General features: G+C 33.8%; 2 protein-coding genes across 2 annotated transcripts in view; both read right to left on the bottom strand.

Moving 5' to 3' along the window:
• The window catches only part of LOC143216409 (uncharacterized), a 78,815-nt gene that overhangs the window by 21,946 nt on the left and 43,359 nt on the right, over positions 1–13,510 (bottom strand). The gene's annotated exons all lie outside the window — the stretch shown is intronic.
• The window catches only part of LOC143216410 (uncharacterized), a 47,158-nt gene that overhangs the window by 9,410 nt on the left and 24,238 nt on the right, over positions 1–13,510 (bottom strand). The gene's annotated exons all lie outside the window — the stretch shown is intronic.

Below are 13,510 nucleotides of genomic sequence, written 5' to 3'. Positions count from 1 at the left end.
TTTAATCAATGAATTAGTGGTGAAAATAGGTAAACGAAATAAAGAGCAGTGCAGACATTAGAAGAGTTTAAGAATATTGTTATGTTGTTCCCAATTTATTACAACTATTCAGAGAATGAATACGTTTATTATTCGTCTCTTGTTCCGTTATATTTTGTGTGATTTTATTTTGCACGGAGACCCCGCAAGTCCACTGACAAGTATATCAGATTTCAGTTTTTCCATTTCACGCGACAGGCATGGTACGCCATTTTAAGGAAGCCGAAGATTGTATCTGGATAATGGAATTCGATCCGAATAATGGGAAATACTGATAAAATGATAGAGTGCTCGCATCTGTTACTTCTTTTATGTGATTCACTTGAAAGGATACCATTTGTTTTAAAAAACGCGGCGGTTGCCTTTCGGAAGACGACGGAATCGAATTTACGAGCTGTGTAAATCGCGCCGTTATCATTTCTGGATGATTTAGCTGTTCTTTTACTATCTTTATGGACCTCGGAGAAAAGAAAAATGCCACCTATGCTGCAGGAAAACCCGATATCTGGGCCACATTATTACACCTAAAACGGATGCTGAGGAGGAAGAGGACCTTGAAAAAGTATAAGTGAGGTTCGAACGAGAGCCACTCAACAGTATGATAGAACCGAGCCTCTTGCACTGTCAATCTCAGTGGAGAAGATTCGTGTTTTAGTTCGCAACTATTATCCGTCGTTACTCTGTTTACGCAAGGACACTTTATCACCGGGCAGACAGAGTCCAATAAATATGTACTATGTTATAAATTTCATTTAAACCGAGATAAAATTCTATTTTGTTGTAGTCGATACCTGTAGTCAACCGTATCTGTAATTTATATTTCATTTTATTACTCGTTCATTTTTACTTCACTCTTATTATTATAAATAGTGCTAACTCATTTTGTCAATTATAAATTGGAGAAGGTTAAATTTTAATGTAGATGTCGACAATATGAAATCTGTATTTATTTTCTCACAACTTACTGTGGTTAATAAAAAATATATTAATGCTATCGGCGCACTGGTTCGATCAATTGTTATTTAAAAGCAATTTTGCAAATTACCACATTAACTTCAACGTTTCGATCTTAATTTAGATCATTTTCAAGAATTAAGATCGAAACGTTGAAGTTAATGTGGTAATTTGCAAAATTGCGTTTGAATAACGGTTGATCGAACCAGTGCGCCGATAGCATTAATATATTTTTCATTAACAACTCTATCGATCGATATATGGAAATATATGTCTGTGGTTGTCAGGAAAAACGCCGCATGTCACAATTTAAAAAAATTCGAGTTTATGCATTAATTGAACTTTACAGTATGGGATTTATGTATTTACCAGAAAAAAGTCATGAAAATAAATTCGAAAGGCTCAAAAACATAATGCAATTTAACCGATGTCCTATGTCGCAGCATTAGTGATGAAAACTTTAAATGGCAATATCTCGAAAGTGAAAGTATGTGACATGGCGGCGTTCTTCCTGACAACCACAGGTATATATGCGAGATTAAGTATAAAATATTTACTTGTGAAAATATATATTTGTACCACGGTTTTGTCGTTCCTTACAATTCTTTATGCAACAAGTTTGGCCATTTTTCGACATGTTTACGAAATAATACATAAATATACTTGTATACCTCGCTTTTATATCGCTATCCACCATTTTGAATTATCTTATGACGTCAGTTATGGGCACCGGATACTCCGTTATCTTGGAACACTGCGTCCTATGCATATCCTATACCTATGCCGGGTCTATAAGTATACATATACATATTATAAAATATGTACATATATAGGCATACAATAAACATAAACTTTTTTTTTCTATGAAATTCTGAACGATCCAGAATTTCTAATCACTAAACCACAAAATAAATAGTAGGTTAAGAACACATTAAGTACATGCAATTATCTTGCGCCTTCATTCAAGGAAGGAACAGGGCAAAATTGCTACTAGGCGAGAACGAGTCAGATAAATCGCGCCATTTTCTTATAAGCAGTTCATTCGGCGAAGACACTTAAGCCGCTCGACTGTTCCAGCGGCAAAGAATTCTTCGCTTGGACACTGCTTAACTGCTAGGATTATTTGAGCCCATCAGCGGAATTTGTCCTCGTGGGAGAAGGACATTAGAGCCGGTGATTAACATGCGGCACCTGCTGCGAGCCTTAATCCATTTAACCCGGAGGCACGCGTATGACCCAGACGTAAGCTACCATTTTGAGTGGAGCTGCGAGAACAACAGCAGTGTTCAAAGTTGAAACATACAGTAATGTCTTGATATACATGTGGAAAAGATGTGCACAACACTTGTAAAATATTTATCCACGCTACCGCAGGGTTTACCATTTCAGGAGCCTAGAAGCTCGCAGTGGAGTGTTACGTGTTACAGGATTAGTATCGGTGAGACAATACTAATCGAAGGATAAAACTTTGTTGTTCTCAATTATTTTTTTATGAAACTTTTACTAAGGTATTTCTGGAATTTTCCTTATTGAAATGATACCAAACATGACATAATCCGGTGCGGATTATCCGAGTTGATAATGTCTGAATTTTCCATTACTCACATTCAAGCAGCCCAAACTAATGTGATACATATAGGTACAACATAATTTACTGTGCAAACTGGTAAAAATGTAATCTAGCACTGTAGCTAAATAGACTGATGTTCCATTGATTAGTTCGGATAATAGAGGCTCCACTGTATCGTGAATTAAACGAGTAAATATGATCCAAATGGTGTCATGTTAGGAGTCCTTTCAATCAGAAAAGTGTTATGTACGAATATGTCGACGAAAGTTCAGGAACATCAAAAACAAAAAAGTTTGATATCTTAAAAAGACATTAATACTTTTTTAATTTCGAACCATATACTACTTGAATTTTTTTTAGAAGTTAGAGCAATTAGTTTACTACATGATGAGTAAACTATCTTCAACGTAAGCTGTTTAAGGATCTACCAACGAGGAGGATATATCATTCGTCACCTTTATTCTCAGCTGGACGAAGCATTTCATTCAATATAGACGATGGTCACGTAAGAACTGTGGTTGGCGTAAATTGTTGCTGAGCACCTTGTCAAGTATAATTGTTGTGGTCCAGCAGAGGAAATTTGTAGTGCAATTTAGGGAATATTCTAGAACGTTCGCGGTTAATGCACCATGCGAGGTCGTACGGATAAAAGGTCCTCAGTGTCCCGCGTAATGCGTTGCTTCGCTGTGTCCTCATTGGTCGTGTATAGCTTTACTATTAGGCTCATAAAGTCGTAATTTATTTGACACAAAATAATTTATTAGGTTTCGAGCATTTGAGTAGTTCTTTTATTTATTTATTTTTTCTGTGTATAATATATTTTATTATGTACGATTGTTCTCGCGTCTAAATTTGGGTTCCTTTTTTATCCCATAATGCAATGTGCTATCAGAGTAGGCTGAATATGAACATTTCGAAGATATCTTGAGATTCCCTGCACTGATAAACTACTCTAGATTATTGCGTGGAGATACAAATAGTAATCTGTGTAAGAGAGGCAGCATCCTTTCGACTAATAGATGACAGGGATGTTAGTCACGAAACTTACCAAGCTGGTGCCAATATTTCATATCATGTTTACCACTCTACACCTATATATCAGACGATTTAGCAGAGATGAAGGGTAGAAATCAATAGAGATAGAGTGGGAGATTTGTTTTCGAGAATCAGAAGATACATTTCGCTGGTGCGAAATTTCGCACTTCACTTCCTCTTTCCAAAACTCAGAAAGTCTGTTATTGCTAGACTGCGGATTTTATGCATTTATGACAAAAATGGGTACGTACAATTTAAAACAGTGGAGGTATTAAAAAGATTTAAGGCCACCAGTGTATCAGTTTCACCTTAATAAGATAAATTAAACGAAGAATGAAATTTTTATTTGGCTCCTGTGTCTTGCAATCAATGCAAACATTTTTTATTTTGCATAATAAGATCCGCAGTCTGGTTATTGCACAGACTGTATTTTCTTTCTGTGATATTTTCCTCTTTATTTGCATTTCCCCGTTATTGCACAGACTGTATTTTCTTTCTGTGATATTTTCCTCTTTTAAATCTTGTATTATTTGTAAATTATGTTGCACAACACTGATTGTAAATGCTTGTATTATTTATGAGCTGTATAATTGATGTGGAATCAATTAATGCATATATTATTGACGGTATTATTTCAAATGTTTGTTTATTCATAAATGATATGACATCAATTACTTATATTATTCTGCTGTGTATTACTCTCTTATTGTAATAATAAAATTGAAATAAAGTTTACACAAATAAAATATTACGGTTAAAATAATTTAAATGTTAACGTTATTCATAAATTACATAGTTGATGGAGCATCAGAAAAAAACTAGTCTTGAATATTTAAAAATGAAGTTCAATATGTATAAGAAAAGATATCTCTCTCTTTCTCTTAGATATGAATCAACAAATTATTACAGTTGTTACTTCAACTAATTCATTTCATGCAAATCAATATGGTCGCTAATAACCTCATTGTTAATACGACTTCATAAATAAACAATTTTAATCCGGTACTTTCCACTCACCGCGTATGTCTGCAGTATTGCTGTGAATTTGCAATAACAAGATGCATTTCGTTTTCTCATGTGTCAGATATATGTATAGGATATTCTGCATATATGTCTTTATCTCTCCGTGTATTCATACTTTCGCAATATACAATAGCACTCGACCATAAAGATTTCCCAGAGGTCATGAGTTCTTCCATTTGTGTATACACGACATTTTTTCGCCCCATATCGATTTCACAACCCCATTGTATTGCCCCCAATGGTAGGTTTTACCGAGTGTAACAGAATCGCGTCTTCTAGTTCTTTTGCTGTATTCGCGTCTTCAGTGTGTTACAAAATGTAGCATGAAGATGCCCAGAGAGGATGATTCCATGAAAAATATGTACAGGAATGGAATGGCAAATCTTTGGGCTTATGGCGTGGTAATGGTGGTATTACTAAAAATCTGGATGTTGTGTTCTGTGTGGTAACAGAAGTATGCAATGAACTGCCGGTCATTGTGAACATCAATACCGAAGAAAATTTGCAGTGTTTTTGCAAAAGTGGTTCTTGAAAATGTTAATTATCATTGGATTGTGGACAGTTACACTAATGTAAAGTATTATACAAAATTTTATACAAGCCAATGTCAAATTAATGTGAAAATATTCACCTTTAAAAGTTTATTTTCTACTCTCTCTCTCTCTTTTTGTAATACTGCATTTTAAATATTATTGATTACTTTTAGATATTATTTTAGAGATTGCTTTGGACAATATTATTAAACATTAAAATTAGAAACAGTATACTTTCAACAAAAAGTATTTATCGAAGTTAAGAAAATTCTACGTCGAATTTGTTATTAATATTTGTAACTATGTAAAAGATCGAATACTCTATAGTCGTTTATTTTTAGATTTTACGTGAATTTACATCACATCATAATAAAAATTAAACAATTTCAAAATTGCCACTGTTCAACTAATTCTGAATATGAATTAAAGACAATGACTACGTTTTCAATGCCACAATAATTCTTTCGAGGTTTATTTGCAGAACGTTGATACAAGGAAATTTCGATTTAGCTGAAAGGGAACAAACGTAAGTCTTGATACGTGAGAATCTAATTGTAAGCTTTACTGTCCGGAACAGAAATCACTGCCAAGAAAATAGATTTCCGGAGCAAAAGAAAGTGCACCCTCTCTACTTCTACTTCTATCTGTCTTGATGCTTCTCTGATTTGTTTTTCTTCCTTTTTCTTCCCTCGAGTTTGCTTTTACAGTGCCTGGGGATTTACTTTCCCTCTTTTTATTACGTTTACCATGAAAATACTTATTATCGTGTGTGGAAATACAACATGAAAATATTTTTCATTTTTGTTTTATGCACATGTAGCATTTCTAAAACTTGGAATAAGTAGAGTGCGAATTTGTATGCAAAACAGAAATGTTCTATGTTGATCTTATAAGAAATGAAAGTTAAACCATAACGTATTTTGTCCTTTAACAATTTTAATAATTTAATGTTAATACTAAACCTATCACTGTCGGTCAAATGACCAGTTTTATATTTTTCATTTCATAATTATTGAAATTATGAAGTTGCTTACGTGGAAATTGATTCAATAAAATTCTATATCCGAGCACATATTGTTGTAAAAATTGCAAATAGAGCCTCGTCATTTTTGCAAACTAAAATATGTTAATCGTTTTTAGTACTCGATAGATTTAGTGTTAAGAAATATTTATTTTCTATTAACACATACAATTATATTAGATTGGAACGAAAGCATGTAGTGTTTTTTAATTAAAATTTAAAGATAAAATAAAGATATTTATTCAATAACATATTTTCCATTTTGTTCTATTACTTTTTGCCAGTTTTAACTTTTATGAATAAATATCGTCTCATTGCGAAGTTCTCATTTTGCAGGAGCAATTAAACCGAATCATATAGTATGAAACAAAATTAAAATGGACTTCTGGATGTTTAGGTTTGCTGCGACAACAAAGAATGTGTTACTATCTCATGTTTGCTTCTGCGGTCTTGCAGGCTTTACTTGGAAAATATTCTGTACATCTGAAAATAACAACTTCTCAAGGTTGTCTTTATGAAGTTCTTAAAGTATTCATTTCGGAGCTGTACAGTTTTTGCGCAGAACGAAGAAAATCAACCGGAAATTGTCGAGGTTAAAGTTTGCAGAAATGAGTCATTTCTGCACAGCGCAATGCGGACTCACTCTTTTCGGTAAATTTTCGTAAAAATATTTTTGCAATATGTCTTGGCGAAACTGCATCGTGTTCTGAATCGCGACTGGTTAACGACGTGTAAAAAAAGAAGTCGAACATGTGGGTACAATGAACAGGAAGGCAGAAAAAATTCAATCGAACCAGAATTCATTGTTCATCGGTTCCGAGTGATCGTACAATAATGATTAATAATAATAGAGATGATAAGAAACGCGGATACAACGTATTTATAATTTTAATTAATGCCTATGTTAACTTCATAAAATTATTTTGTCAAAACATAGACAAATAATAAAAAAGATATAATGTTAAATATTTCCCAATATTTTTCCATACAGTTTACATAGTCATTGTTTTAACGTTACAGTGGACAAACATTATTTTGCCCTTTTTATTATACTATCTTCTACATATGTATTTTACAATTAGTACTTAAAATATGCTTTTTCGGTTTATACAAGCAATATTACTCTTCCTTTTTAATATGTATGCAAATAAATGTTTCGCATTAATAATTTAGATTGATCAGTAAAAAATGTAAAGTAGTAGACCAACACTTTCTCATGCAAATACTATTCAAACACGTATTTCAGTTTCTATATGATACACTGCAATGTCGATGGCGAAACTACACTCGACGCAACCTATGCAGAGAGGAACAAAATATCTATTTAACTTGGCATTTGTTTATTCATGCGAAGGCTTGCACACGAAAATAGCACTTTGTACACATATTTGGACTTGACAAGTGCAACTACCTACAAACCTCAAAACTATGTAGTATTGTTATACTCTAACATACTGCTTTAAGCATCTCATTTTTTATTAATGGAAAACAAACAAGTTCTAAAGTGCCGTTGTGTGTGCAGTTTATAACTTTTAGAAATCATTTAGAACCATTTCTTCGATTTCTTTGTTTACCACTGCCTTTTGCATAAACAAATACTCATGAAATCAGTAATTTGACGGCAAAATCCCGCCATTTTGTAAATAATAGATATTTTTAATTTATTTCAGTTCAGACCACAGGCAGATTTATACGGATTAATGTACATACTTCTTCATGGCAACAGTCAACGCACGTTTTTCAAAACATACCCATGTAATTTCGAATATTTTTACTTTAAAAAAATAACTTTATTGCCTTAAATACCCGTAAATACGCGTGCAAAATGTTGCCACAAAAAGTTCAATAGTTCTCCTGAAAAAATTTCTAAAAGTTTGTGGAGAAACGGCCTCGAAAACCAGAATAACCGCTTGATTGAATATATTTTTTTAAATTGTTTGTACGCATTGGTAAACAGTTTTGAATTTGTCGAACGCCTCTGAAACTTTCATGGGGAAGATTTAGTGTGCACTGCGAAAAGATCTTTTTTAAACGGCAACTTGAAAGAAGGAGAGTGAAAATATAACTAAGGGCAGGTAAATATGTCCTATCTATGTTGTGGACGTCACCCTTGAGTTTATTGCGACGTGTATTTTTAGCGACGGATCTAGCAGGCCACCTATCCGCTTTTCATGTCTCATTCCTCCCCTCAACCCTCGTGTTGCATACAGTTGTCTGCGCTTGTGTTGCGCCTGTGCCTGTTAACGTACTCATACCTACATACGTTGCTACTATACGAACATGTCGATAAACATACTCGACCAAATATTTAGAAAATCCACGCCTACCGGCCGAGTCCGAGTTATTTAAATATTCGAGCGATAAAGGAATACGATATCAGAAAAGATATTAACGTGTTGCTTTTTATTGTCCCGGTGTTATCGGTTATTAATTACTAGACTGCGGATTTTATGCATTTGTAACAAAAATTAATAAGAGAAATACGAAACTTTGAAAACATTAAATGAACTGGAGCATGTTATTACATTACTTTTAACTTATTTGAATGATCAAGAAAGGAAATATATTTTTGTCTATATACCCAAGTAATATAAGTCGAAAACGAGGCATAACAGTTTTTTATACGAGACTTTGAAAACCCAAGTTCGCGTGCATAGTGTTTGCAAGTAGAATCGGTAGGTCATGGACAGACGCGTCAGACGAAATTAGCACGCGTCTTCGCCTAATCTCTAAACTCAATTTTCTCGAAAACAATGTCTAACATGAAAAAATTGTATTCTTTATGTTTTACTATTTTGTGTATTATGCCACCAGTTATCGATCACCCTGGTCGATAAAAAAAGATTTAGATTAAAAATGACACTTTAAAATACTTAAGAAATGTTGCAATTCGAAGTTTTTCAAAAATTAGCGATACCATACAAAAACAACAATTATTATTTGAAATATTTGTTTGACTACTAACAATGAAATATTCATATTTTTATTTGAAATGATATTCTGTCTCCCTTGAAAATGGTAAAAAAAAATCGTCCAGTCGATTCAACGAAGATTAGTGTTATAAGGTTGAAGAAATTGAAAAGAAATCGTTCCTTTTACGTGGCAAAATGAATTGACTGAGCCGTGGGAACGAATGTGATTGATTTAGCATTTCATATAGCCAAGCCCATATGAACAGATGTACATACATATATTCGCATAAATCTATGTTCTTTCGAATGTGATGTACGATTATTACCGTAAGCTGAGTACCGTTCAACGAAGCATAAGTTTGTTTTCCTAGGAATGGAAAATCTTAATAGAATTTCGATTATTTATGCTTTCGAATATATCATCGCCCGGAGTTTGACGTACATTTCACACATGTTAGAAACAGAAACAGTTTTCTGTACGATCTATAGATCTATCTCCCAGTTGTTTTTTTCCAGTTTAGAGCTTTCGTTAGCGACTAAACAATCGAGTTGTTACAATAAAAGTAGAAAGTGTTGCACGACGTTGAAGAACAGAGATGCAGATTGGCAATGTATTCGATTATCGTGAATAACGGAATTAACAAAATTGAGTTTCGTTGACACTGATTGTCCGGTCAAAGTGGATTAGTCGCAGGAAATTGCTGTTCAGATGAGGAAACTGGATTTCAGTGATCCACCCTTTTGGTTTCGGTTTCGGAACTGCTACCGTGAAGAGAGAGAGAGAGAGAGAGAGAGAGAGAGAGAGAGAGAGAGAGAGAGAGACTATGTGTTGGTTCTTAAAATTTATTTATTGCGTGAAATATATTTCGAATATATTTATATGTACATCTTCATAATTTTAAATGTTTAGTAGAAATTGTATTTCATCGATGCACTTAACAAATTTCAATGTAAAATATGTTCTATTTTAATTCACTCTAGGTAAATCTGTATACAAATGGGGATATAAATATCAACTCTTTTCCGTTGCAAGTACATACTGTTTCCCGACTTGTATAAAATGCTTCCTACGTGGCCCAGATATTAAAGGCCTGTCAATTATCTTCGATTTTATTAAGCGATGTGCAATTAAAATTTAATCTCATTAAATTAATGTAACCAAGTAGAAACTATATAAACTAGTTTTAAATTAAGAAGTGCATTAAGATATTATGTAATATGTTAATATGTTCATGTATTGTATATACTACATAAACCATACTTGGTTTAAAGCAGTAATTTTTACTTGCATTAGAATTTACTCTCTCAATTTTAATGGATTTCCTTAAAAATCGATATTTCAAAATTTAATGCTTTGTTAATTTATCTGCACACAATTTTATCGTTTCACAATATACTTCGAGATCTGTGCAAATTAAGAATGATTTCAATGCTTCATCCGTTCGTCCTATAATCATTTTGACGTACAACAACGTACTTCAAATTTTTTTAAATTCTCTGCAGGTAATTTTAATCTATTGTTCTTTCATCTGCACATAACGTGAACGTATAACAACAATACGCTTACCAACTTGAAGCTTCGCGTGTACTGCGTCGAGCATTTAGAACGCAAGTCGTTCAATGACACTTGAAATGCTAAAATTGGCTCGATTGTGCTTGCGAAACCATCAAACCGTTCGATATGAACAAAAATTTTTGCCGAATTAGTATAGCAGTTGGTGATTCCTCTTGCTGTACAGCGTCAGGTATTGATAATCAATAGTACTTGTGTACTCGTTACCAATATTAGCGTATACCAGCTCTCGTTGCTGTAAGGACATTCGCATAATAGTGTCAGTGGTATTCGAGAATCAGGGACAGCCGAGTAACAATCATAGAAGGTAACATAACCACGAGAAACGCGACTGGGAATGCAATAGCTATTCTATTCCATGATTGAATAGGATCGTGGTAGTTTAAAAAAAAAAACGCGAAACACCCTGAATTCTTTCGAATGACACGTGTGCGTGGCAATTTATCAAATCGAACTGTCAATTGCAAATTCAATTTTCCTATGCACCGACCGTATCTGTTTCGAGAGAACCATTTCTAGAACTAAAAAAGCAACTAATTTGTATTATAAACTATTAAATGAATATATATGTATATACAGAGCTGTTGAAAGTTTAAATATTTCACAAACCGCGAGAGCCACAAGGCAGTTCTCGGGCTTTGCTTGCCTGCTGCTCACTTACTATGTAGATTGATTTATAAACTTCTCGTCTAAATGGTCCGCGAAAATAGCATTTTCCAGACACCTTGTTAGAAGCGGAACCTCTGGACGACTTTAACAGTATCATTTTTGCGGAGAATGGACGACTCACAATATTAAGTCAAGACACCAATTGCAAACATATCGACCGATTTTGTGAACTTAAAACAACCAATATTTGACACAGAATACTTATGCTGGGTAAATTCAAAATCACCTAGAAACTATTAGGTTGGCAACTAAGTTCGCGACCTCTCGCGAATTCAGAGCTTTCCAATGATATACAGTTCAAAAGGAATGGTCACTGAATTAGCTAATTATTTACTGGAGTCACGTGCTAAATAATAAAAGAGTTCTTCTACTGTTTTAAGTTTCACCTACTCATAACACCAGCAGTTGAAAATCACTTTTTGTTGTTCTTATTGAAACATAGTAAATGGCTTTGCATAGATCATGTCGGGGTCTATTATCTTAAATTAAGAATAATGTTGTCAGAAAATGATTACAGTCTTTTATTTCTTTTCTTAACAATTTCAGTCGGTAATCATTTCTAGGTTCTTTAAATGTTTCTCCTGTTTGCATTTGATTTTTGCCACAAACGTACAAAATCCGCAGTGCGCTGCAGAGAATAAAGAGCAAGCATAAAAGAAGTTTAATCGTCGAGGCCAGAGATTAAAACGTAATAGGTAAATTTATGTTTATGAGAAGATAGTGCACCGTTCTATCGAACATTGTGTAAGCCATATTAAATGCCGTAATAACTGTTAAGACATTTATAAAGACCAGTATTTCATACACCATTTTTCTCTTCGTAGTTCTTAAGCTTCGAACTTCGAGGTAATATCGACGGGGGTTTCTATTTAGGTGCAGTGAGCTATATTGAATACTTAATGCGCGTACGCAATGAACTGCGAATAATTCGAGATAAACGACCGCTGAACTAATCAGAGTATACTTTGCTGCGGGTACTTTTCATGGAGAAAATGCGACCCAGGGAATTGGTAAAGTAGCACTACTGCATGACGGAACAAAAAGTTAATAAAATATGTGCACGAATTACAAATTCACCAATAACGGATAAAAATTAGATTTTCATGAATGGCACACTATTTCACTTCTATTATTCTGTATCGACAAAATAAAAACAATGAATAATAAATCGTCGAAAAACTTATTCATCTTGGAACACAAATGGTCATGCTGTATATTGAATTCATTTATTGTACGATTTTTTATGTTACAAATAGACTGCCGATTTTCATGTGAAATATGAATTGTCTTGCCAGATACGAGAGCTACATGGACACATTTATTCCTTTTTTAAATATTTTTGACTCTATATTGTTTATGTTCGTATTGTGATTCAATAATTCCCTACAGAATTCTACCTCACATTGACTGCATAGGTCACACGACCCAGTTGAACTCGCCTCGTTACATTTTATCGTCCCGTAGAAAATGTACCACGTGTTACTCCAGTCTTCCCTTCCGCGACTTTTAATTTTCCGAAAAGCAGGTTTTTCAATTCAGCGTTCTTTCTGGAATACGAGCACTTAGGCTGCTTTCAGAGCAATACGGCCGCGCGTTTGCTTCTGATACACGCCCGTGCGTGTGTGGCCACGCGATTACATGGAAGAGGGTAATTCTACATGAAATGTAAGTCGTGAACCAGGAATGCAACTTTTTATACGACACTTCGTTCCGGAGCTAATCATTTTAAAAAGCGTATCCGAGGCACATTTATTAGTGTTAGGTCGCTCCATAAGTTCGTGACATTTACTCGTTCCTATTTGGTTCTGTGTGCTGTTCTTTCAGCCTTTTATAGGCCAGTGAACAATTCTGTGCTTGTTCCATTAGCTGAGTATGGCGTTACAAATGTAGTTCCGTAGATTAAAATGGGTCCTTGATTACGAAATTACAAGTATGCCTTATTAGTAGACTTTATTAAGAATTTAAAAATATTGTAATATTATTTTCAACCTATTAAACGCATTGAGAATGAAAATAAATTTCTATTTCACTCCAGTTTGTTGCAATTCAGGTAGAAAATTTTTATTTTGCATAATGGTCCGTCTACTTATTAGTAGATTGCGAATTTTTATGTAAAATGAAAGTCTGTATTAATTGACGACATAAAAGGAACATAGACATTTACTTCTTAATAATTTTAAT

This window comes from Lasioglossum baleicum, chromosome 15, assembly GCF_051020765.1.
Source record: "Lasioglossum baleicum chromosome 15, iyLasBale1, whole genome shotgun sequence".
In the NCBI taxonomy this organism is placed as follows: domain Eukaryota; kingdom Metazoa; phylum Arthropoda; class Insecta; order Hymenoptera; family Halictidae; genus Lasioglossum; species Lasioglossum baleicum.
The sequence above is the reverse complement of the archived record's forward strand: the minus strand, read 5'-3'. Positions and strand labels throughout refer to the sequence as shown.